Source organism: Erigeron canadensis, chromosome 6 (assembly GCF_010389155.1).
Source record: "Erigeron canadensis isolate Cc75 chromosome 6, C_canadensis_v1, whole genome shotgun sequence".
Classification (NCBI taxonomy): Eukaryota; Viridiplantae; Streptophyta; class Magnoliopsida; order Asterales; family Asteraceae; genus Erigeron; species Erigeron canadensis.
The window spans coordinates 9,012,044-9,038,076 of NC_057766.1; the positions used below are offsets into that span (position 1 = coordinate 9,012,044).

At 34.8% G+C, this 26,033-nt stretch overlaps 1 protein-coding gene and 1 long non-coding RNA gene across 4 annotated transcripts in view; both read left to right on the plus strand.

The window, feature by feature from the left end:
* Positions 1 to 26,033, plus strand: part of LOC122602754 — an 84,204-nt gene that overhangs the window by 51,405 nt on the left and 6,766 nt on the right. The gene's annotated exons all lie outside the window — the stretch shown is intronic.
* LOC122602755 lies at positions 6,340 to 24,423 on the plus strand. Of its 2 annotated transcripts, XR_006324392.1 has the most exons (4): positions 6,340 to 6,550; positions 6,898 to 6,921; positions 7,464 to 7,514; positions 24,397 to 24,423. It is a non-coding gene; the product is annotated as an uncharacterized LOC122602755 (long non-coding RNA). The 2 variants fall into 2 exon arrangements; XR_006324391.1 differs by lacking the exon at positions 24,397 to 24,423 and having other exon boundaries at positions 7,464 to 7,842.

The window sequence follows — 26,033 nt, forward strand, 5'->3', positions numbered from 1 at the left end:
TTGAGCCGTCTAGTCGTTCTAATGGCGACAACACGATTCGAAGATTTTATTTAAAACATTTCTATGACGGTTGTTACAATCACCGTCACCACAACAGGTGCTTTTTGCTTTCAGGAGTGAAACCTTATCATCGATTTAGTGATTCAAAGTCTTGATGTATCGATAGTCAGTTCATCACTTATGCATTCATCAATTTATATCCATCTCGTAGAGATATTCAGTAAAAAAAGATAATGCAACCGGTAAACGACATGCCACCACCAATGCACAAAGAAATGCGATCAAAAGCTAGCTTGCTCGCAAACTCTTTTTTGTGCAAAATCTCAGTAGTAACCACCGTCTCGTATTAATTCTATGCAACTTATGTAGCTATGTAAGTAGCATCGACTTTGCATTGTAGAATCTCTATATGGGTTACGTTGAAGATGATCTTAGTTGAGCATCGATTGTTAATTTGGGATGTATCTATATTTGTATTTTTATGTGTGTGGTTTGCTGAATGCCTAGATGTGTATGAGACTTCTATGTATTTTGTAAAGGAGCGGGGGGGGGGGGGGGAAGAAAGATGTTTTAACTTATGCATATGTATTTGTACTTTGTAGGTTTGTACTTTGTGCATATAAACTTGTAAAAAACAGGTTGGTTTTTAGTATATAGGTAAATAGGAGAATGGAAACAACAACAAAATGAGACACGCGTGAACATAGCTGTATGCATGTTAAGATGTATCCCTCGATGCTCCAGATGTAGTATACTTACACAAATTTTATTTCAATTTTATTTCATCCTCCTTTTTCTCGAATGTGTCACAACTCACAAAATAAAAACACAACCATAAGCAAAGTTCTCCGGCCTACCTCCTACCTACCGACCCATTTCACAAAATTATGGGTTTTCTCTTGTTTTCCTTGTATTATCACTTTCTTTTATCTGTCTCTCACCCGCACAAAAATACACATTGTCTCTCTCTCCTTTTCCAAAACTAAGTGTAAAGTTTGCAAAAAGTTTTGATGGTGAAAGATATAGATTTGTTGTTTCTTTTTGGGTAAAAAGATAGCTTCCCGATCATATGATAACATGTGACCATGATGATTTCGACGATTCATGAATCGATCGACGAATAAGTGGTTATTTCAAGCCGTCGTCGGCATCCCATGCATCTCGTAGCATGCGAACACAGGTGGATGGCATGTTGGACATATTATCTTTTAGTGTTGTTGATGATGACGATAATGTTGGAATAACCATGATTCGATTCGAGTGATAAAACATCCCCAATCGTCCTGTGGAACTTGTAAGAGCATAAAGCATAATTGCTATTAATTTCGGGTTCCCATAACAAAGTGATTGAGTAATAATGGGATGATAAATTCGGCTGGAACATGATGCACAAATTTAGAGAGGAGAGACACACGAAAATTAGGGTATTATGTGTGTAGGGATTAACCTTAACTTAGGGTTAATTACCCTCTATTTATAATGAGAGTAATTACACATTTAACCCTTTAGTATTTACACATTCAACCCTTCTGGTGTTTAATGTGTGTACCATTAGTCCTCTTAGTTACAATCACCTAATGAGAAACCCTATACTACGTCTCTAAGAGTAAATACGCCCATCATATATTTACTTAGACATAGGGATTTCAGTTATCGTCAATTATCATATCAGGTTTGATACGTGATCAGTGACGGTCATACTAACGTGGTTCCAACAGATAAGTCTATGTGGAGTGTGGACGGCGGTGCCATTGTCGGTTTTTTCCGTTTATTTATATTTTAGATTCAATGATGCTAATTTTAACGATGTTGCGTAAAAGTGGTTCATCAGGAGTTGCCGCCACCGTTGTTTGATGCGGTGGCTGTTTATGGCGGATGTTATGTTGGTGTATATGTTTATGCTTTAGAAGTTGTTGTGCATAGAAATATTGAATTACTATTTTAAAATTAATATAGATAAATAATAATTGAGAGGATGTACCCTGTTGTTGTAATGGTGGGAAAAAAATTGCTGGAAAAGTCAAAAGAAAAAAAAAAGAAATCACGGTCGGCACCAATACCTCTACAATTGCTTTAAACAGAAAGTAATAAAATGAATATAAAAAGAGTCGTACGTGAGTATGCACGCAAACTGACCCACGGTTTTTAAATCTATATAGAGAATTCCACTTCTTTTTTTATGGGTTAGCTGCTACTTTACAATTACATGTTATCAAATCTTTCCTTCTTTTTTATGTTTATCATTTATTTAGTAATTGTGATTGAAACCACTGGGTTGATAGCCCAGTGGCCACCGCCCCTTCATAAGGGATCTAGGAGTCTGTAAGTCGTGAGTTCGAATCCTGGCGCAACCCAGTATTCGTTATTCCCACCTAACCCTGGGGAAGTCACCGGGATGCCAATATGCGGTAGTGCGGCATGGTACCCAAATGGTAGAAGGGGCTAAGTGCAAGGGCGGTACTAAAGGGGACAAGGGTGTCCTATGCCCCCCTCCAAATTTAAATTTTGTCATGTATTTTTAAATTTTTCATAAAATTTTAAAAATTTTCTATAGATTTTTAACTTTTTTCCTCCTTTTAAATTTATTTTTCATAAGTTTTCTAAGTTTGCCCCCTTTGTAATTTTTTCCTGGTACCGCCTCTGGCTAAGTGGTCCCCTCCCAATTACCATTTTTTGTGATTGAAGTGTATAAGCATAAGTATGTAGGGGCGCGCATATGATGTTGGTTACAAAACACATTCAAGAGTCAAGACATATATTATAAAAGATACATATGGAGATCTATATTTATATACATATAATATATATATATATATATATACATATAATATATTATATAAAGACTCGGTGTTATTACAAGTAAGGTCCGTCAAAGTGTCACATGGGACACAAATTGACTATTTTTAAAGTTGTGACCAGCTACCGGTGGTTTATCCGGTTACATACATTACGTAGACACAAATTCGTTTTTAGTTGCATTAGATAGACGGAATTCGAGATCGTTACATTACATAGACATTTTAGCTTAGTTAGCTACACTCACATGTCATTATCCCTTACTTAAATCATAATCTTTAACTATTTACCAATTTTATATAACAAAATAAACCTCAAAAACAGACGAAAATTGGAAAATCAAATTAAAATATCCAAACTTTTTCAAGAGAAACAACAACTAAATTACTTCAATTCAAGATATACCCTATTCAGTTGAAACGAAAACCAAAACTAAAATACTTTATGAATACTAAAAATTATATTAATAAAATCAAAAGAAAAAAAAACCCTAATCTCATCATCTTCATCATAGTGTGGTTCATCATGGTAAGCGGTAGCATTTTCGTCATCAATTGCAAAATTTACAAACCCTAATTGAAAAACCCAAATATACATATACATATCTATATATGCACACATATATTCCTTTGATAGTTTCTGGTGGTAATTGGGAAAGCAAAAAGCATCCGATGAGATGAAGATGAGAATAAGGGGCTAGGGAATAAGAAAACAGCAGGTGTAATGTAGATGAAGATGAGAAGAAGACAGGAATGTGCAAATCAGGTGTTTTGGTTATTATTTGTATAATAAAAGACAATTTCAGACTAAAAAGGTTGTACCTAAAGCTAAAGGAAGAGTACCCCCTTACAGTACTTTGTCTCATAATATTTCATGTTTTGTTGTTTTATAATATGCTTTTAAAAAGCCAACCACCATAAATATTAAAAGATTCTTCACAAAACTTCAATCTCTAAGAATATAGGAGTGTATGTTATATGTCAAAAATATAGATATAATTTCAAAATTAGATTTATTTATTAAAAAATATTTAAAAACAAATATTGTATTTATTTAACAGCAAATTGTTAGTTTCTATTTTATAAGTAATACATTATAATACGAAAAAAGTGAATATATGACTGTCATGTATCCAAGTTTAAGTATAAAACCCCTCACTACTTTTTAATTTTTTTTATATAATTAATAAATGATTAGGTTCCGTGCTTTTATAGATTATAATAATAAGATGTCAATCACATATTCTCATTCTTCTTATAATATATAGTACTGTTTAAACCCCTAATCTTCACATGAAAAACTTTAAGAAGATACTTTATGACCGACCGAATGACATGTTTCCATTAATTGTAAACCTACTAAAAATCCTTTTAATGATAAGATTATGATATATGGTAAAATTAAGAGTTGATATTTAAAAAAAAAATTAGCAGAATACGCATGTCATAATTTCAAGGTTTTTTAAAAATATTTCTAAAAGAATATTTAAAAGGATTAATTATTTTTCCAAAACATATACTCCGTATTTAGCAAATAAAAGCAAAAGAGAATCTTATGGACTATATATATATATAATATATATATATAGCCGGTAGAGCAGAGAGAAATAAAAGAATGAATTCTCTCGCTTCTGATTGTCTGAGAGTTTTATTTTCTTGTATTTTGATTGGGTGGGTTATATTTAGAAAGTATTAAATGTCATTTTTATATTTGGTAACAACTGAATTTAAAGGGAAACTGTAAAAAATAGATTCAAATTTAAATGAGTTGGAAATCTTATAATATAACTTAACATTCATAAACTCATAATTCTGTAATTCTGTACATTACAAAAAAAAAATCAAAAAATAAATGATATTTTGTTTGTAGCTAATAAATTATCAATTTATATATACGGTTTATTTATCAACAATGATTATTTATTTTTCTCCACAAAAATAAACATTAAATGAACTAATATTAGATACATTCTTTTATGTTCTAAGATTATAAAATTAATTAAGAAGCCTTTAATCTAATGCGGTACGTCTGTTTTCTAAAATATTTATAAAGTTGTTTTTGTTTAAACTCTATCCTCTCGGCATTTCACACTTTAGTTAAATTGTCTTAATATAATGGTACATGTGTTTCTAAAACGTTTATAAAGTTGTTTTTGTTTAAACTCTATCCTAGCAACATTTCACATTTTAGTGAAATTGGCTATCGAGAGTTGAAGAGTTAACCCTAATTGATTAACAGACTTTATCTTATTATTGGCATGAAGTGTTTTGTAAAGAATAGAATAACCCAAGTAATACTATACTTTGACTACTTTCTAATATAATATAACTAGATGTTCATTACCAAAAAAATACGTTTCTCTTAAACAACTCATTGAACTTAAAAAAAATTATCAATAATATCATTAACAAACTTAAAATTTTGATTGGCGGGTCTATTTAACAACTTGAAAACTCAACCTGGACCGATCCGAGAAATCATGTTAGTAGGTTAATGGGTTGAAAATTTCTGATAGTTTCAAGTCGGGTTTCAAGTTAAGTCGAGTATTGAAAGTCTGGCTAATGACTATTGTCTATAAACTACTTAATCATAATTTTAAAGATCGCGTATTAAACTTGGGCGAGTTGAAAATTAAGATTAGACGCTTCAACAACTTATTTTAATTTTCAAATAAAAATATCAAATCAACTTTTTTTGTGGTTTATATAAGGTATGTAGATATATAAATAACTATTATTGTTAGTAAGGCTATCAATGAATTCAGGTTGGCGTGTTGACGGAATTAAAAACTGTGACCCTGACCCAACCCATTAAAAATTTCAGGTCTCTTACCTACAATATGTCAACCCAAACCAACCTATCAACTTGAAAAAAAAAATTGGTTTGACGGGTTAGTAGGTCGAGTTTTGGGTTGTTGGGTTAAATAAGCTACTAGGCTGGTGGGTTGACGGATTGACGACTTAAGGTCAGGTCAAATAGGTCATATGGGTTGTGGGTTGGTGGGTTGATTTCAGGTCAAATGGGTTGATGGGGTCGACCTGTTAAAAAATATTATATAAACTTAAAAATATTTTCACGTTGGAGGGTCGACCTTTTAACCCAATAGATGAACCGCAACCTAACCCCAAAAAATAAGGTCAGTGGGTTGGCACTTCGAGATTCAACAACCTTAATCGGGTGTTTTCGAGCGGATTCCACTTCTGGTTTCGAATTGAGTTGAGTATTGACAACCCCAATTGTTATGGCTGTTAATCAGGTCGATCTGTATCGAGTTGACTTTAGGTCAAGTACTCAAGTGGGTTTACAAGTCAAATAAGTTGTTTTTGGGTAACCCACGACCGGGTATTAATCTAGTTAATAATAATTACAAGTTGTCAAGTTGATCCTTTGATTGTCAATAATAAAATATTATGTGTGTAGCAAAAAGTTACATGGTGTTAGTGTGTTACAACGTGGAAACCGAAAAATGACAATTTTATTATCGTATAAAATTGAAAACGAACGACTTGGGCAAAACATCCACGCGGGTAGGGCCTAGGGAATTATAAATTTCTTTTAGGAGGACTACTATAGCAAGCATTCTTCGTCAGTTCATCTGGTCACCAACCAACCCTCTTGCTTCACCGGATCCAGTCCCATCTGGTAACTAATATAACATTTACGGTTTCCGTCATTAGCTTGCTGTTTTTCTGTAGAAATGGGGTCGCATGAGTTCATTAAACGATATACTGTATACGCACCTCCTCATCGTAAGGTTAGTGTGATATTATATATATATATATATTTTAATTTAAGTTAACCAATTATCCTACGGTTAGTGAAATATTCAAACCAATTAATTCACAAGATACAAATAATAAATATAAATAAAATAAAAGTAATAATGCAATTTTGATCAAAATTAATACTCGTAACTTACTTGTATAAATTTTTTTGGTATTTGGTAAAGTGCTGAATTATTAATTACTTTGAGCAATCCCAAGCGATTCATATTGTTTTGAGTTTAAATTATCAAAAACTTGAGTATTTTTATTGTGCTTGCCATTTATGTTATGATATAATCGAATCACAAGAATATTTAAACAACACTTGCTCTTGCAGGAGGAACAAATACGACAGCATAAGGTGAACACCAAAGAGTTATTTTTATCATTTTGTTTAATGTATAATTAACATTTTGAGGTTAGTGTAATACGAGTATAATTTTTCTTTTTGTGCAAATGTTTAAATTTGGTATTACATACTTGTATCAAGTCTAATTATTATTCAACTAATTAACTTATAAGATAAAAAAAAAAACAAATATAGGTTATATGCATTTTTGATCAAACAGAACTCAAAAATTTTGTGACTAGTTTGACTACGTTTACCTATCTATAACTTATTAGTATTTATTCTAAAGAAGGGATACAAATTTTTGATAAATGTTAAACTGCAAAGTTATCAACCGCCATATAATCACTTCGATCATTCGCAAGCGGTTCATATTGTTTTGAGTATTAAGACCCCAATGTCATAACCTATGTAGCACATGGTGACTCATTTGAGTGACTAGTAGTTAAAAACGCTACAATTATCTGAATCATGAGTTAACTTAATGTGTTTGCCATTTATGAAACCCATATGATTGAATCACAAGTATATTTAAACAACACTTGCTCTTGCAGATGCCATACAGAAATACACCTAAGGTGAAGAAGTTACCACCCACCAAAGAGGTATGTTTGTCATTTTTGTATGGATATGTAGCTCTGTTTTTGTTGTTGTTGAGAAATGTACTTCCAACATAAGCCATATGAATTTATACAAGGTTTTTTAAGTGTAATATCTGTGGTGAAGGTATCAATAAAAACTAAACTCTCCTGGTGAGAACAAACCTTAGCAACATATTTACACCTTCGAAAAGAAGGTTGCATTACGTATGTTTTGATACGCAAATAACAGCAAATATGAGATTTTAAAGACCCCCAACCCTCCTCCTTCGAAATCTATGTGAATTGGGCTCAATCAATGTTGTTTTAATGGTAATTGTGTTTGTTTAGGTGTTAACTTATTATTTATAACTTATTATTTATATATTAGTCTAAGATGGCAATTTAGGGTTTCTTAAAGTATCTATTAGAAAACTCTCCTCATTTGTCTACAACAATATAAACAGCTCACGTACGTAACCAAATGACGTCTAATCTAGCGGATTCTCATTGTTGGAGACCTATTAATCAGATGAAAATAGCCTCCAAGAAGCCTACAATCGACTAGAGGAAAAGCATGGGTCATAGATAAGGGTCTCGTCTTGTATCTATAGTGTTAAAAATTCAGCTTTGTATAGGCTATATGTGTCGCATATCGGGCCCTTCGGATGACATTTTCGATCTTTTTTACCTTTTATGCTTTGCATAAGCTTCCATTGTGCCGCTTATTGTTCTGACTTCCATAAGTTATCTTTCTTACGTTGCATGCCCATTTTGTGTGTCGAATATGCTACGTTTTAACCTTAGGTCTCAGAATGAAAGTGTAGATCTCTTACTCGTTGGAAGCGGACTTTGAATGAAGAAGTGATGCTCAAAATACTGAGACAACGTCATTGACTTTACATCAACATTATTTTCTTCATCTTGATAGCTCCAAACTTTGTGTAATCCTTCTGTAAGCTCATTTAGACTTTCTTCAATCTTTATTAGCCATTCCAAGCCTTGTGAACCTACATTAACATTTTCATTTATTTAAGTATCAAAAGTTTAGAAAAACAACTATAATTCATCGATAAAATGCTCAAATATGATACTAGAATATGTATAATATTTCACTCATGAGAATGCTTTAAAATCTTGCAATTAGCGATGAGCAAATAACCCGAAAACCCGAGACTCGTACAAGGCCCTCCTGAACCCAACCCAAACCGACCTGCCCAATAACGGTCCGGGTCACGGGTTCGCTTTTGATGCATTGACGGGTTTCGGGTTTGCACGAGTCGGGACGGGTTTTGACATGTGGTTGTGGCTACTTTCAACGATAGAGATTAAGATGAGTTCTTAAATAAGTCTTAGAGATATTGAATGTATATGAAGATTGAAGATATTTAGAAATTCACTTAAGCCTTTTTTTTCCTAAATATATTTTAAATGAACATTTGTTGTCTTTATGTTAATCAGATATTAGTCTTAAGGGGTATTTATGTTTAGTTGTACAAGTCATTTAAACTTGATATGGCGTTTGGGACTAGAGAGCCGACATTCACACACAAGAAACTGAGGAACGCATCTATTCAAGAAAAGAATCAATGTTTGAAGCGTACAAAGTAGACACTACAACGCGACACAATGGTTCAAGAAGAACCATGTTTGTTTGAAGGAACACAGGAACACAACTGTTGGGAGAAAAAACGCCTAACAACAAGTATAAATAAGATATCTAAATGTCTTCGTTAAAAGGGAGAAAAAGCTAGAAAGTCCTTCGTTTGATTCTTCGACACAATTGTACAAAGATTATCGTAAATACTTTGTATCAATAGAAATAGAAGTGTGGTTGGAGTCCCACTAGGCAACATATTGGCATTAAAGCCTAGGATTCAGATTCGCATATAGAAGCAATGCAAATTCGAACAGAGTTCGATTTAAGGTTTTTCATTTGAGATTCAGGGACGAGGAACAAGTGAAAAATCACAGATTTCAGTGCTTTTTAGCGCAGTGTTATGGAAGCAAAATCAGAGAAGATTGGGGGTTTGATTCTGTATTTTGAGATTGGAACCAAGAACAAACAAGAACGTTGTTGTGGTTCGGATAGAAACAAGAGGTTAAACAAGGAAGTTCTAAGGAGGGCAAATAGAGTAGGGACCTAAGGGAAGAACACCAGAGGTGTGCTCGGTTTGTACGAAGGAAGAACATTTTTTGTGTGTTGTTGATTTGAAAGACACTAGAAAAGGAAGACATTTTGTTCTTTGAGATTTTTTGAAGACACTAGACGAAGAATAAAAGAAAACCTTTTGGGTGGTTTCAAGGAAAGAAGAAAAACCAGAAATGGTTTACTAGTTTTGATGATGTTTGTAGATACGGACAAGGTGACAAACAATCGGAAAAGACTAGACTTTTGACTTGACTTTGTCAGTTTTAGATTAGACAATTGAAAAAGTTGTTCTTGATCTGTACATAATTACCAAATAAGTATTGTTAATAGAAGTTGTCAAAACAAAAGTCCTGTGTTTGACAAAGTTTATTAAAGATCAAAAATTTGGGTAGTGCGTAGTATTTGAATACCAAACAAGGTATTCAGGGGTGAGAGCGTTTTCAAGGAACATAGAAACCAACATTAGTGACGAGCGATTCGCCCTATCCTACTTTCTTAAAATTCGCTTTCTGAGGTGCAGAGGAGTTAACAGTAATATCAGTGAGTTCATTATAGCGAATGACATAGTCAAGGTCTAGCATCCCCAGAGTTAGAGGTAATTAATCTTTTCATGAAACAAAGTTTGCACTAGTAGGGGGCTCAATGCGTAAGTTAGGTACTACAGTGGAGATAAGGAGGATATAAATTTATGTTACAAGCACTAGAAGATTATTATAGTAATGCCTAAAATAAGTAGGCCTAATAATAACGAAGTTATAGTGACATGGCTATCTAAGGCAAACTGTAACACCCCACCATTGGCGGAAACATGAGGTGTCATGAAAAGTACAACACGACATGGAATTACATAGATACTGCTAAATGAAATAGAATATAATAAATATATTCCCAAATACATGAGTTCAAAGTCATAACAGTGCTAAAATAGCTTATTACAGCCAAGTCCATAAAGAAATAATCCAAGGCATGTAGCCTTAAAGTCTGAAAATAAATAAAGGAGCACTAATCTCCGAAGTCTAAACCTAGCATAGCTTATTCCTGATGAGCCTGAGTACCTGAAAAGTATACTAAAACGTGTCAACACAAAGGCTGGTGAGTTTGTAGGTTTTATGTCAAAAGTCCTAGTCAAAGAAATAAGTCTTTTGTCGATTCTTTTAAATCTAAATAAGTAATAGTTCAATATATAACGAACAGAGTTACGCCATAATAAGTCCAAAAGTCTCAAGTCTCAATGTCTCAAAGTCCGGCCTTACGGTACTTGCCTTAGTCCAAGTCTCAAGCCTCATACTCACACAATAAGCATGTCCAAAGCACAACAAACAAACACATAATCACACACAAACAAACAAGATCAGAGCACGTCAAATGGCATAAGTAACTCTATACGTACAAGCTCAATATTGAACATAAACAGAAATCGACAAAACTGTTTGAAAAATAAGTATACTTTCCACCCCAAAACTTGTAAAAAGAGGGGCTATGAAACTCACCTGAAAAGTGTAATGACAGTATAATGAAAGAGCACGACAAACACAATCAAAGTCCACGACAATCAACACCTATCCATAATACATGACAAGTCAAAATGAACGTCATTTGTCTTAAGTCTTAGCCTATTAGAAGTGCCTTTAAGTCCATATGTCTTTATTTAACTTTTAAAACGACGTTTGTTAAAATTTACGAGACTCGTATAAACCGAACAAGAGTCTGGATTTGACACCAATGGCCTTTCTTAAGTTTAAAATACATTATTTTATCAATACAACCTGATTTGAAATCATTACATAGCCCAAAATAAGTTTTACTCGAAACCAGAGATTTTAACCGAAAAGCTTACGAAACCGAAACGAGTTGAGGTTAACCTCAACCTTATGGTTGAACTCGACCAACTACAGCCCAAAAATGTTATTTTGAAACCATTTAATCATACGTCAATCAATTGGACCAAAACTACACCTTTTTGAGAAAACTAGTCAAGTTTAAGAACCGATAAAGCGCGTATGGGCACGAAAGGCTAATGAAATCGATTATATGAGTTTGGAAGTGGTCGAACTCGACCAAGACAGGTTTAGTTGGACCTGGACAGAGATCAAAATGAGTTTATTCCAAGTTTTAAAGGTCCGAGAGTTAAAACAAGTCATTTCGGGTCAAACTAGTAACTTTACGTGACGTTTAAGCGGCAAAAGTCAACAGAGGGTCAGCCTAGACCACCAGAGGTCGAGCTAGACCAGCCTAGGTCGAGCTAGACCTGGCCGGGGTCAGATTTATACGCGATTTGAACAAAAACGAACGATTTTGACGCGATTTTGTTAAAATAACGAGATCTAAGGCTAGCCAATTCATACCCATGAGTCTTGATTGCACAAAAGTGTCACAAATCAGTACAAAAAGGGTAAAGTTCGACCGATTTCGTACATCATGTGATCGACAATTGCACAACCTTAATCTTGGATACGGAATCAACTAGTTTTAGAGTCTTTTACCCAAGTAAAGGATATCTTCAGTTTTTGTAGTTGCACAAAATCCAAATTACATGAGTGCATAATGTATGAGATCAAAGCCTTAATCAAGGTTCAATTCGTTTCTTACACACAATTGTAACCGAAATTGCACAATCAACAATCAAAGACATGATTCGCTTAGCTTTTGATAAGAACCAAAAAGTAATTACATAAATATGTTAAGGTCCGAATTAAAAACATGGAAATCAGTACCTTATTATGTTTTTGATGAAGGAAATGATAACACACACTAGTTTCTTGATCGAAGATTGAAGCCTTAATTGATTTGCAAGCGTTTAGAACCGAAATCAAGCGATTTTTCCAAGATAGAATTTGAAAGCAAAATTCTATGTGTGCGAGGTGATATGGACGACCAAAACAAGAAAAGAAAAGCAAAAGGCTTGGCCTTGTATTTATAGGCAAGGCCAAGGGAGGGGGGGTCCGTCAGACTAACGGAACGTCTGACAGTTTTAGTCTTTTTTGCTTACCGGGCGAACACCGAATGTCATAGAAATGATTTGACCATATTTTATGATATTATTTTGAATTACGAACACAACGACTAGTCACATGACCATATTTGGCTCACGAAAGTATTTTAAGTCTTTATTTAGGCATTTATATTAAACAGCTAGTCTTTCTCAAACATTCGCACCAAGTCTTAAAAAGTCTAAAACACTAGTATACAATAAAATGACATGTCTTAATCATATTTTACTCCATAAAAACTCACATCTTTAGACTTATGTTTGACGGTTACTAACCTTATTCGAACGGAAAAATACAGTCAAACGAACGCTCAGGTGACGGTTGTTACACAAACTAAGTAATGTCTATTAATAGTAATGGAACTAAAGAAATGCCTAAAATAAGTAGGCCTAATAATAATGTTCCTTATAGTACATGCTTAGACATTCAAGTCAGACTAAGTAATTTCTCTTAATAATAATGGAACTAAAGTAATGCCTAAAGTAAGTAGATCTAGTATTAATGTTCCTTAAAGTAATGAGGCTATGATCATTATTATGGTAATGAAGCTAGTGATAGGTGAGCCTATTGTAAACACCAAAAACAATAAGCTAAAGTGAGGCTCTACTTAGATGTTAAATCACCTTTGGGCAAAAATAACTAATATCTAAATAAACATGAGCAAAAAGGTCATCCAACACAAGACTTATCTTTTGATCTTTGGGCACAAAATCAATAATCGTGTATATCATGCATGCAAATATTCCTATTAGCACACAAAACATATTAATCACATTTGGGCAGAATCAATATACTTTGTGTTCATTCTGCCGAAGGAAAAATACGTAACACGAGAATCACATTTGACCTTTGAGCACAAATGATAAAACATGTACCTTAGTACGAAGCCCCAAAAAATTACGGGGGTCCGGGGGCAACGCCCTTGGAAGTGTGGTCCAAGGGGCGGCAACCCCCGGCGTAAGTAATAACTCATGATGGAGTAAGCACCAAGTTAAGTATTAGTTCGTGATGATGTCAGCATGAGGATTAGTAATTCGTGATGATATAAGCACGAGGATATAAGTAATTCATGATGATGTAAGCACGAAGATATCAATAACTCGTGATGACGTTAGCACGAAGATGTCATAAACTCATGATGTAAACACAAGTTTATCAATAATTCGTGTAGAAGTTGAGTTGAAGTTCATGATGATGTAAGCGCGAAGATGAGCATAAACTCGTGATAACTTAAGCACGAGTTTGTCATAATCTCATGATGACGTAAGCACAAGTTTGCCATAAGCTCGTGATGACATAAGCACGACTTTGTCATAAGGCCATGCTAATGTAAGCATGACTTTGTCATAAGGTCGTGATGACGTAAGCATGACTTTGTACTTCTGCTAGTTTTATTTTCACGAAAATCATCAAATCCGAACCAAATCATGATTGATCGTTTATAACGCGGCTCTGATACTACATGTTGGAATAAACATGATTTGACTTAAGTGATAAAACATCCCAGATGATCCAGTGGAACCTGTAAGAGCATTAAGCATGATTGCTATTGATTTCGGGTTTCCAAAAGAGGATGATCGGATGATAAATTCGGTTGATGTTATGCACGAATTTAATTGAGGTGGTGTGACTCACACCCCGACTAGGACTAAAAACTAGGGGTGCAAAATAAGCACACGCGCACATGGATGTTACATAGAAATAACTAAATGAGTTCATAGATTAACCATAAATAGTCGAATATATAGTTTAAATACGCAAAACAGAAGTCTTAACCGATAGGTTCACTAGCATTCAAATAAAGCATAAAATAAGTTCCCACGCAGGGGCAATGATTAGGCATATTGCCAACTAGTACAAAGAAGTAATCATGCAACACTCCAAAGTCCTATGCTACCATCTTAGCCACGATTAGCTTGATCTGATCATTGATTTGATCATAGGTGAAATCCAAGATTACCTGAAAGGAATACTTAAAAGAGTCAACAAAAAGGTTGGTGGGTTGATAGGTTTAAAACCATGTTTGTTTACTTGAAACCTCGATTGGATCACGAATAGATTATTTGGATAACCTTAAGCATTTATCGTTTGAATAAATAAGTTTTATGCCGTCAAATATGAATACACGAATAATATAGTATGATGTGGCTATAGACCTACTTATGATACATTAGTATGAATATACGTATAAGTGCCCCTTTATAGTCGATAGATAACATACCACATTCATACATAAGAGATAATTTCATATCAATTAAATGTTAAATGACTTATAAGAGGTATGTAATTTAGTCTTTAGTAAATTAATGAAGTTAGAGAATGTAAAAAAAAAGTAAGGCATGTAAGCAAAACAATCCAAGGGTTGATATTCAATTTTGATTTTCATCCAATGGTTAGCTTTTTCAGAAATGACTTTAAGGGGTTGTTTTATAATTATTGGGAGATAGTAAATTAATGAAGTTAGAGAATTTTTTAAAAAAAAGTAAGTCATGTAAGCAAAACAATCCAAGGGTTATTATTCATCTCATTCCTATCTTTAATAAGCATATCAAATGCAGTAAGTTTTTCAACAAAAAAAAATATGGCTTTTTATATAAAACTTTTTTTTTTTTTTTTGGTATTTTGTTATTTTTCAATTGTACTTTGATTATGGTTTCTTCTTCTACTACAAAGGAGTTTTTTCTTTTAAATTTGTTTTCTTCATGTTTTGTTATCTTTCACCTATTTTGTTATTTATTATTTTGATATTTACCTTTTATATAAATATATATATATATATATATATTGAAACTATCCGTCTATCAGATGGGCTTGAAGACTAGTTACTTAGTAAAATAACCATAATGAAGTTTTGAAACAATCATGTCAATGTATTTTATCGACAAAAATAGCATGGTACAATTTATGCACTTCACCTTAATGAATTTAATAGATTTTTTCTAGGTTACCAAAAAAATTGAATCAATTAAGCCTAGTTATGGAAAGCATGCCTTGCTTTTGAACTTTTTACCGAAAAAACAAACAAAACAAAAGGCGTATTAAAGTTTTATATATAAGTTTTCAAGAAAATGAAAAACATCTTTTTCCTTTTATAACAAAAATTTCGAAATCAACATTATGATGTTTTCCATTTTCCATTTCCTCATCCTTTCCTCAAACGGATTTTTAGAACTTTAATATATTTTTAGAGATGAGAAACCTATTTCATTTTTTAGTAAATTAGAATCGAAAACTAAAAAGCATTTTTTACAACTAAACAAAAACTTAAATTTTCACACTACCCTCAATTCCTATCTGGAAAGGATTTCTTTGAAGTTAGGAGCAACTTTATAGGTAAAGTTGAAGAGCCACGAATTTGATAACTAATGCGTTTTATTATTGTATCTTGTGTGGAATAAACAAAAGTACATACGTTTAAATAAAAGTCTAAGTTATATTGGGATCCCTCTAATATTGACTATTGTAATATCAAGCTAAATGTATATCTAATATTCCCCCGCAAGCTGAGGCCGGGGAACGACCTGCAGCTTGGACCGTAAAAACAAGAAGCGATCACTTGGCAATGGCTTGGTGAAGGCATCTGCAATCTGATCATGAGTAGAGATGATTTGTACTTGTAATCTTCCCTGGGCAACCTTCTCACGGACAAAGTGAAAATCAACCTTTACCTTCTTAGTACGTACGTGAAAGCCAGGGTTGGCTGAAAGGTAGGTTGCTCCTAAGTTGTCACACCAAAGAGTGGGGGCATATTCGGTGACCATGCCAAGTTCGCATAGGAGGCTTTTAAGCCATGTGAGTTCTGCCACTGTGTCAGCAAGAGTAAGCAAGAGCTTTGTACTCTGATTCTGTAGATGAGCGGGATACAGTGCGTTGTTTGCGAGCTCTCTATAAATTAGACCCCAAGTAAATAGCAAAACCAATAGTAGATCGTCGAGTATCTGGACATCCAGCCCAGTCGGCATCAGAGTTTGCATCAGTATGAAGAGTGGAGCCAGAGGCATGCTTGATCAGTAAACCATAACCAGAGGTACCAAGCAAATATCTCAAAATTCGTTTAACTGTAGTCCAATGCTGTTCTGTTGGAGCATCCATACATGACCTGACAAACCCGATTGACAGCAAATGTGATATCTAGTCGAGATAAAGTAACATATTGTAGAGCCCCAACAAGCTGCCTATATCTAAGCGGTTGGGAAAATAAAGGACTGTCCCGGAAAGATAATTGCATGGGAGAGGAAACCGGTTTAGCATTGGAGAGACCAGCCAGTTGTAGAAGTTCCATGATGTATTTTTGTTGCGATAGAATGATATCACTACCATGTTTAACTATCTCTATACACAAAAAATAATCAAGATCACCCAAATCTTTGAGTGCAAATTTAGTGCTCAGACGAGCAACAACTTTGTTGATGGTTGCCAAATTATTCCCGGTAATAATGATATCATCCACATATACCAGAAAATAAATGATTGTACCACGGGAATTATATATGAAAAAAGATGGATCCGTTTTTGAACCTGTGAAACCCAGCTGTTGGAGAGCTGTGGAAGACAGGTGGGGGAGGAGGTGGGGTTGGGATTTGGGTTGTTGGAGAGGAAGGATTTTGGTCAGATGATGGAGTGGTAAGTTGTGGCGAGTCAAATGTGAAATTAGGAGGGTTAGCAGTTGTAGGTGTAATAGGAGTTGAGGGAGTGGTAGGCTGGCCGGGATGGATAGAGGATGGAGGTGGAAAAGGTACAAAAGTGGTGTATGGCTCGGGTAGTCGCTGTTGAGTTGATATTGTAAGTTGAAGTTGGAAGGGGAACAAACTCTCATTGAGCGTACATGGCGAGCAATATATACGCGTTCGTTTGTAGGATCAAGGCAACGATAACCATGGTGGACGGGACTGTAACAGAGAAAAATGCATGGTATGGACCGGAAGTCCATCTTGTGGGAATTGTAGGGGCGAAGATATGGGAAACATTGACAACCGAAGACACGTAAAAAAGGAGTAGTTTGGTGAACGTTTGTCAATGATTTCAAATGATTTACTTCAATTGGAACGAGATGGCATTAGATTGATTAGGTAAACCCCTGTGTCGAATGCAAAGTGCCAAAATCGTTGAGGGACAGATGATTGGGCGAGAAGTGAAAGACCTATTTCCACAACATGGCGGTGTCGTATCTCTACGGTTCCGTTTTGTTCACTTGTGTGAGGGCATGACCGACGATGAAGGATGCCAAGAGATGTGAAAAAGTTGCACAGATTGCGAAACTCACCACCCCAATCGGTTTGAACGGTTTTTAATTTAGTATTGAATTGTCGTTTAACCATGGCAACAAATTGTTTAAAAACAGAATAGACATCTTATTTTTGTTTTAAATGAAAGATCCACATGTACTTAGAATAGTGATCAACACACAACATGAAGTAACGATGACCATCAAAAGATAAAGTAGGTGCGACACCCCAAACACCACAGAATATTAATTCCAAAATATGATTACTACGAAATGAAGAATTTGTCAAAGAAAGCTTTGATGACTTTCCCATTTGACAAGAAGCACAAACAGAATCAAAATGTTTATTGGTGATAGGAAGTGAATATTTGGATAACATAGTTCTCAAAAGGTGATGATGTGGATGTCCTAAGCGTTGATGCCACACATTTGAGGATGCACGTGTGGGAGAGAAAGCTGACTTGGAAATGGACCGAAGCTTTGGAAGAACAAGAGTGTAAAGGCCATCTTTACTTGGACCCGTGAGTAGGATATTGCGTGTAGATATGTCCTTCACACAAAAGAAAAATGGGTTAAATTTAAAGAAAACATGATTATCAAGACGAAACTTTTGAACAGATAATAGGTTGTGTTTGATTTGTGGAACATGAAGGATACGAGATAATGAAAAAGTTTTGTTAGGTGAGTATATATTTGTTCAACCAATGTGAAGTATATGTAAACCTTTACCGTTACCAACGTAAAGAGCATCATCACCATTACATGCTTCTGAAGTACCTATGCTTGACAAATCTGGAGAGACATGGCTATTGGCACCCGTGTCTGGATGAGGCAGTGGAACGATGATCAGCAAAACTGGCAGAGGGACGACGGTTACGGATTGTTGAGGGATCTCTATTCGGACAGTCAGATGGTATGTGAGCAATTCCGTATCGGTTGCATGATCCATACACGGTGTTTGTGTTGGAGGCCCATGCAAACTGTCCACGATTGCCATGTGAGCGGTTGAGATTGCCACATCCGCGATCACGATTGTTATAATTACCGCGCCCGCGATTGTTACGAGAACCAAAGAAAGCCTGTGATGGGGCTGATGAGGTTAGTTGATATTCAAGTTGTGAGGCGAGTTGTTGAACTGCTTGAAAATGGGTTGATGTGGCGGCAGTGTTAATATCAGAACCAATAGTAGCAGGAGTACCTGGGCGGATATTAGAGGTTGTTGTATAAGCCTGGGGTATAGAACTTCTTGTGGGTTGAGTTTTGTTCATCAGGTAATCGTAGTCTGAAAACAAGCTGCTTAGTTCATTGAAAGCAATTGGAGTTTGGCGACCTATATAATTAGACTTCAATCCATTATATTCTTCACGAAGTCCCGGGATAACAAGCATAACCACATCTTTTTCAGGAAGTGGTTCACCAATACTCCAAAGGGCATTAGCGTATTCTTGAGCCCTGGCAAGATTTGCTGTTGGACTTTCATCTCCTTTCATCTGAATTCTTTGTAGTTGTGTTTTTAGAGTGAATTCTCTGGGTTGAGTGTGGGGTGCATATGCTCGTTCAAGAGATAGCCAAAGGTCTCTAGAGGTATTACCTTGAACATGATGAAATGAAGCTTCAGATATTTTTGAAATAAGATGCATCCGTATGTGAGCATCATTGGCAATCCACGGTTCATGATTAGGGTTAGGAAGAGTGGCAGTAACAGTATCATCTTTATCAGCTCCCGAGGCAGCAGTAGTGATGGTAGGGGGTGGACAGGGGATGGTTCCGTCAATGTAACCAAACATGTTGTTTGTGAGTAAAAATGGGTGGATCAATGTTTTCCAAAACCCATAATTTGTAGGAGATAGGGTGAAGGCAAATTTGTGAGAGTCATGTGAGGTTTTCTCTTGTGTAGAAAAGGCAGCAAGTAGAGCCATCAGAAGAACAATTGAGGTGATAGTTTAGGGTTCAGATGATGAGTGGGAGATGACTGGCAGTTTTAGGGTTCAGATGAACAGGGGAAAGTGAAGCGTTAGGACGACAGGCTCTGATACCATGAAGAGCCACATATTTGATAACTGATGAGTTTAGACTTTTATTTAAACGTATGTACTCTTGTTTATTCCACACAAGATACAATAATAAAACTACTCTTGTTTATTCCACACAAGATACAATAATAAAACTTTTATTATTGTATCTTGTGTGGAATAAACAAGAGTACATACGTTTAAATAAAAGTCTAAGTTACATTGGGATCCCTCTAATATTGACTATTGTAATATCAAGCTAAATATATATCTAATAAAAGTTTAATCAATTTTAACCATTAAATTAACCTCAAAAAGGTCAAAATTCAAAATTGATATTTGAGTTTTGACTACTCTAAGGGTCAAAATTGTCAACTTTACTTATAAAGTTAATCTCAACTTTAGAAAATCCCAAAACCCTACCTAGTTCCTAAATAAGATGGTTTTGTGAAAAAGAAATCTCGATAAATTATAGTAGTTCGGAATGACTTGGGCAAAACTGGACAGTCTAATAAAATCAAACAAATATATTGAAAAACTAAATGATTAACTTATGAACAAAAAATGAGTAAGTATCAACTAGAATGAATTCTAAGAAAAGTTTTAATTGAAATTGTAAATTATTCTAAACACAATATCGATAATTTTCTAAGGAGACTACTAAAATCCAGTTCAAAATAAGCACTTCAATAAACAACCATTTTAATGTGAAAACATAAAATAATTCGAAATCTTCAACTAAACAAGTTTTAGTGAATCAAACCTCAAATCGATATATCAAATCCCAAAAACAACTAAACTCCAATCCAAAATTCCATTTTAAATGACAAATATCTATGAAAACTAACCTAAAACTAAGCTTGGAAATTTTATTTGAGTGAACTGTAAACACATAAATTGTATTAAGAACAACCTAGAAACACCTCAAAACGATCTCAATTCACCTCCCAAAGCTCAGATACCAAATGTAGGATCGAATATGTGAATCAAGCTTAATCAATGGTGTTTTAATTGTGATTGCGTGTGTTTCGGTGTTGTATATGATATAGAAGTTGGAGAAAAAGTATGTGCAAAATGAAATGTATTATGTCAAATGTAGGTTACACATCTTAATAACAAAGATAGATGGACTAATTATAAACTTGGTTGGGATTTTATTATAAACTTGGTTGGCCTTTATAGTGGTTAAAGGCCTGTTAGTTTGATTGGCGTCCAATATAAAATTATTGCCAAACTCCTTGTCAACCGCCTTGCTAACGTAATCGACTCCATTGTTAGTCCTGAACAAACTGCTTTCATAAAAGGTAGGCAGATCTGGGATGGTCCTTTTTTACTTAATGAGGTGATTGATTGGTACAAAAAGAAAAATAAAAAATTGATGTTGTTGAAGATTGATTTTGCTAAAGCTTATGACTCGTTATCCTGGGATTTTTTACTTGACATACTCGATGTTTTGGGTTTTGGCAAGAAATGGATTTCATGGATTAAAGCTTGCCTTAATTCCGCTAGATCTTCCGTCTTAATCCATGGAAGCCCCACTTAAGAGTTTGCCATTCAACGTGATTTACGTCAAGGAGATCTTATGGCACCTTTTCTATCTACCATTGCTATGGAAGGTTTGCATGTTGCTTTTGATAACCTTGTCAAAAATGGCCTTTTTGTCGGTGCAAAAATCAAAGAGGGTCTATTGTCCCATCTTTATTATGCCGATGATGTTATAGTTGTAGGTGAATGGTCCAGAATAATCTTATTAATGCTTCCAAAGCTCTGAATTTTTTTTATGCCATTTCGGGTCTCAAAATTAATTTCCAGAAATCTTCGATTATTGGTGTTGGTGTTCCTCATGATGAAGTTGATCATCTTGCAAGTTTGATCGGGTGAAAATTTGAAAGTTTACCGTTCAAATATTTGGGTATCCCCATGGGTGGTAGTTGTAAGCGGATTTCATTTTGGGAGCCTATTATTACTAAATTTAAAAAACGTCTTTCGGGGTGGAAGGCTAATCTCATTTCTATTGGTGGTAGGACTACTCTTATTAAAGCGGTTGTTGGTTCATTAGGTAACTATTTTTTATCTTTATTTCGCATGCCCAAAGCTGTTAACAAGAGATTGGAGTGATTGAGGTTCTTTTTTTTTTTGGGAGGTTCGATGGCCAAGTGGAAAATCCACTAGATTAACTGGGAATCGACGATAGCTAGTAATGCGGATGGTTGGATTGGAATTGGCAGTCTCAACGCCATGAACATGTCTTTATTATATAAATGGAGATGGCGTGGACTTAATAATCAAGATAGCCTCTGGGTTCATATTGTTTTAGCGATTCATGGAAAGGATTGCTTTTTTAATATGTCGGCAAAATCTAGAGGTACTTGGAATAACATCACTTCGGCTATAAAACTATTACATCTTCCAGATTTCCAAGGATTTTTGCCATTGAAGTTAATAAGGACTGCACAATTTCGGACAGGTTTTATGACTCGAATTGGAGCTGGAATTGGCGTAGGAACATACGATCTGGGGTAGAACAGGAACAATTACATAACATGTCGGAGATTTTACCTAATCATACTAATAGTGGCGACGACTTTTGGACGTGGAATCTCGACGGTAATGTTCATTTGTCTCTTGCTCCCATCCGAAAGTATATCAATCATAAATCCTACTCTAGCAACGGAATGCAAACGACATGGAACAAACGGGTCCCCAAAAAGGTCAACATCTTCGCTTGGCGTCTTCTTAGAAACGGCCTCCCCACACTTGTTAATCTGTTTGCGCGTGGGATTGATGTGGAAACGATCAGATGTAATCTATGTGACAATGGTATTGATGATACTAGTCATATTTTCCAGCCTTGTTCGTTTGTAACTGACATTAGACAGAAGCTGTGTGGATGGACAAAGTTTAATATTCCAGCGGATAGCCCTATGGAGCTGCTGAATTGGTACAAAAACCTTCAACTTACCAACTCCAAACTTGAGGTGTTCGAAGCTATTATCTTCTGTTGGTGGTGGCATATTTGGAAGGAACGAAACAACGCGCTTCACAATGGTGCACATACTAATGCTAACGATACATTCATGTCTATTGTATCCTTCTCATTTTTATGGATTTCCACTCACGATAGAAAGCACTCTTATGTATGGAATGAATGGAGTGTGAATCCATGGGATCATAGCTGAACACGTTGTTTTTATTTTGGGTTGAGCCTTCCCCCGAAACATGGTTGGGACTTCATCAACAACACCACAAGGTGAAAACCGGTGGCTCGACCCTTGATTGGTTGGGAGTTTTTCTCGTGTCTCCTTATGGTAAACGGCACGAGTTTTTTTCACTCCTTTTGTGATCCTCGCAGTTAATGTTTCGGGTAGAGTCTAGAATTTGTTGTTTTGTTTCTTTTCTAGATTGTATTTGTATTTTTTGGCGACTAGTGACTTGCTAGTTTGTCCATCTCATTAATATATTATTTCTACTGTTCTAAAAAAAAATTCATTTATTTACAAAATTAATTTTTTAAATCAAAAGTGTAAAGTGTAAATAATTAAAATCGTTTAATTATATGAAAATAATTAATTAATCTAGTTATTCAATGACATGAACATTTAATTAATCTAAATAATTATAAATGCAGAATCTAATTACGAAAACAATCAAACTATTTGATTCACGAACCAAGATCATACATGCATGCAAATATAGAAAATTAAAATAACTAAATAAAAGAGTAAGCGACACTAACCTTTTAGAAGAAACCTTAAAAATCGAATCTTGACGCGAACAAGAATTCAAGTGTAAGATACTTCAAAGAGTACACACACATAGGAACGAATCACCAATGCTAGCTAGGTGCTAGCCACAACTCGAACCAACTAAACGCTTTGAGTCGAAACTCAGACTAAGGCTAGCTTGTAAAACCTTTCACACCTTAGTGTGAACTTTCAAATAAGATGAGAGAGGAAGAAAGAAAAACTTCCTTCAATATTAAAATTATGAATGAATGAATGAATGAAAAACTAAACACAAAACCTTCTATTTATAAGGTGAAAAGCTTCTAGGTTTCTACTTTTTTTTCCCCAATGTACGATGGAATAAAAATTTTCTATATTTTCTCCTCCATCTCCTCTTTGGTGTGTTGACCGACCTAGGGCCCCTCATGGGTCACCTTTTGTATAACCCATGGTCAAATGTGTTGACCCATAGTGCTTTGGTGCTCGACCCGGTTTGACTTGTTTCTCAGCTTTAACTTGTTCGCCATTCAATTCTAAACTATTTTATAGCTAATCGCGTACAACTCTTCTTGGATCATATATGGTCGTATAGTTTTTGTTGAATATTTCCGCTATTTATACACACTTATGCTCTCTTAATTACTTTTCATCTTGACACATTTAACCCTTATAAATAAACTCTATTACATATCAATCACTAAAATCCATATATCTAACAAAAGAGAAATTTACAAACTCAGATTATCTTTGAAATGGATTTTGATTCTAATCCTCATGCTGCCATTTTTGCTCTTTGTTTTACTTAGGAATGCCTTCGAGAGATCTTAGCCGAGTTGTCTTATAAAAATCTCATAAAGGATAGTGTATCAGGAAAGTTGTACAAAGGGCGACTCTTGCGCGATGGAAAGCTCATGATATTTGTTGCATGGCGGTTAGATAGTGACTCTGGGGAAGGATACATTGACTTCAAGACAGAGATTTCAATGCTTTCTAGTCTGGAGCATAAAAATATCGGCTCTATTTTAGAGTATTATGATCAGGATAATGAAAAGATCATTGTTTACAAGGAAGCATCTCATGGGATTCTTGACCAACATCTATGTGATCCAACTCTCAAATGGTCCCGGAGATTGCAAATATGTTTAGGCGTTGCACGTGCATTGAATTATATCCATTATGATGTCATACATTGTGATATTAATACGTCTAAGATACTTTTGGATAAAGATTGGGAACCTAAGATATTTGGTTTTGAACTTTCCACAAAGTATCCTCAAAGTTGGAGGCATCGCATTCGGAACTCTCGCTACCTTGGCTCCAAAAGCATTATAACACCAAAATATGATGTCTACGCTTACGGGGTATTATTGTTTGAAGTCCTTTGCGGGAAGAAACCAATGATTGAAGACAATTGTGTTAAGGAAGAACTAGATGGGATCAATATTGATCCTAATCTAAAGAAACAAATGCACGAACAATCGTTGACACTGTTCAAAAATATAGCTAACAACTGCTTGAATCAACAACTTGTGGAGCGTCCAACTATGGATCAGATTGTCAAAGAACTCGAGGAAGCTTTGGAACTTCAATGGAAACATGAAAATCATGTAAGCTCATCATTTTGTTTGTTAGGAAGCGTTGGAACTTTTGTCATTGTTGATTATTTTTATGTCTATGTATTTATTTCTATCATGGTAATTTGTATACAAGGTGCATTTAACAGATGCGAAGGAAGGAAAATCATCCAACCGCTTGAAGGTAATTATCTCCTTTTACTTCTTGTCTTTTTTTCAATGGCGGAAATTATCTCCTTTTACTTAGTTTTGAGGGGATTGTGGTATGCGAAATTCATTTTTCACCGGGATATTTTCTCATGGTATCTTTGAAGTTTCTTCAAAATAAAATTTGATACTTAAAACTTATTTTGAAAAAGTAAATTTATTGAACAAGATAAACACAAGAGACCCTTAACCAACAAGGCTAAAATCTAGGTGTACTTTTGAAAAATATGGGTTTATTAATTTCTGCTGGGATTGACATCTTTGTTGGGTTTGACCCTTACCAACAAGGCTAAATCAAGGGATCTTTCTGAAACCGTCTTTCTACCTCGTAGTACGATGGTGTATATTTTACATCCTCCATATCCCACATATCTTAAGGATTGCTTATTGTTATTAAACCGTGAATAAATTTGAATAAAAATTTATTTCTTAATTACACATTTTTCTCAAATTTCATCAACATCCTGCTATCATGTACAAGCCCAAATACTCACTTGTCACATAATTTTGTAGATGGACTTATTGTATATTCCGCTAAACGAAATAAGGTCGGCCACAAATAATTTTGATGAAGAAAAGGTTATAGGGTGTGGTGGGTATGGTAAAGTGTATAAAGCACAACTTGACATTTTAGATATCCAAAGTTTGTCATTGGTGGAAGG